Below are 2,396 nucleotides of genomic sequence, written 5' to 3'. Positions count from 1 at the left end.
AATTTTTTTTTTTTTGTTAACCATTGGGCCACAACTGGCCGGCCCATTAGCCAAATTCCTACATTCGTAGGAGCCGGGACTCGATCCCGGGTGTGATAGTGCCTTCTACAAATGGACTTACCTCCTGCCACTGCACTAAGGTCACTTCACTACGTACACAATTTTAAGTTTAGCGTGGCATTTGATAATTTCTTGAAAACTATATGATAAAGCTATCATTTTACAAAATACACTTTTCAAAGTGTATAAGTTTCGGTTTGATAAACTGATTTTGTATTCTCGATTCGGATTGAGAATGAGTTTCTATTGTCCTAGTCAACCCAAATATTCAATATGATTATAATGCTATTCTTTTATTTCAAATATTATAATGCTATTCATAATTCGTAAATTTAGATATAAATGTTTAATGATTGGCTAAAGAAATCGGGGGAAAAAATCATAGATAATTACATAAGTAGTTAACAATGATAAATATAATTATAGATGTACAATATAATTATTTTTATACTTAATACTTTAATAATAGTATCTGAAATGACCATAATTTCATAGCAATTAATATATTATACATAAAATTTATTGTTACAAAAGAAGTCCTAAAGTGTCAATCATCTAGTAGTCAAGTAGATAGGTAAATCCAAGTAAATTAAGTTTTTTTTCTATAAGATATGACCAAAAAAAAATGATGTAATACATAGAAATTAATTGAAATATTTTTTAAAAATATAGTAGTAACATTTATAGTCTTTAATGAATATCTTTCTTTAAATTTTGATTTATTGTTGATAAATGTGTCTCTGAATAAATTTTATGTGTAATTATGAATATATGTTGAACTACCTAAAAATAACATTAAATAGTTACATGTTGTTCACTCAGATTACCTAAAAGTTTCACTCAGATTTTCCATAGCCACACGGCCAATTTCTTAGAAAAAAATCTTTAGTGGATATTAAAGAAAAATCTCGTTATAACAAGGACATTGACAAGTCACAAAACGTTCAGATTTTGGTAGCTCATACGTGGGTTATCATACGACCGGTTAACACAAATGAGATAAAAAAAGCTAGATTTTGTCAGGCATCGATTCCGACAGAGATAGAGATGAGGTCTTTTACAACGATTTCGACACGTTCTCTTTTTGAACTTAATTCATTTAATTTCAGTATCTCTATATATCGTTTTCAAAACTTGGCAAACGCATTGTATAACCACATAGTGAGTTGGCTAATGTGGTTTATGTGAATTAATTTACCACTAAAGATAAAGTGTCACAATTCAATTTTTTTTTTAATCGAGGCACTAATTATGAAACATCGATAGTACTGTTTTTCCGTAGAGTGTTATTTGTAAATAAGTAGTTTAATTTCACCCAATTTACTATCATAATCGACGATATGTTAAAGAAGAGTTATATAGAGAAGACCATTGGTTTTAAAAGTCATTAATTAAAAAACCTTTCAAATTTTGAGTTGAATAGCTCACGACAAAACAAAATTAAGACTTACAATACACGTGTCTATGCATTGAATACCAAAAGCTATTGACGGTACAAAACGTTAAAAACAAATTCCCTACGACGTGGGTAATTGACCAACTCATCTTCATATATATATATGAGTTTCATATCTCAAGCATTTTCATAAATCAAAACCAAAATATATATATCTCTCTCTTTCCTTTGATTTCTTTACACACTTTTCTTGTTTAGTATCTAAAGAAATCAAGCAAGAAATGGCAACTTCTCGTCTAGCTAGGTTTGTAACCGAGGTTGCTCCACCTCAATTCGTGACAGTGATGAGGAGGCACAGAGCAGCGAAGCAGAAGCTAGACACAATCAAAGAAGAAGACAACGATTGTTTCAATGGTGGTACGATGGTGAAAACATCTCAGCATCATCATCATGTTTATTCAGCTTCTTCGTCTTCTTCTAGTTCGGTTTCTATATCCGGATCTAGCAGTTCTAAGAATTTTCTTGCCGAGGTTCGAAGCTCTTTTTCTGCCTTCGAAAACTAGTTAGATCCACCACATACGTGTGATGTATCTTGTATTTGATCGGGTCGATATTTTTGTGTGTACCCGTACGTTTATTTATATATATAGTTTTCTTAAGATTCCGACCTTTTTATTATCATGTAAAAGGTCCGATTCAGTAGACGTGCTATATATACTTCTCCATTGCCGCCGTTTAAAATTTTGTATTAGATACGGGGTTCTACAAGAGTATTGTAATTTTCGAAACCCCATTTTAATAAAGATGTAGTTTTTGTAGAAATGTTCACATACATGTATTCGAATAGTAGCAAGAATCAAACTTTAGTTAACTATATATTGCATCTAAACTAATATTATAAAATCTGTATTGCAAATTTTTTTTTTTTTTTTTTTTTTTT

The sequence above is a fragment of the Camelina sativa genome, chromosome 12 (genome assembly GCF_000633955.1).
Source record: "Camelina sativa cultivar DH55 chromosome 12, Cs, whole genome shotgun sequence".
NCBI classification, from domain to species: domain Eukaryota; kingdom Viridiplantae; phylum Streptophyta; class Magnoliopsida; order Brassicales; family Brassicaceae; genus Camelina; species Camelina sativa.
The sequence above is the reverse complement of the archived record's forward strand: the minus strand, read 5'-3'. Positions refer to the sequence as shown.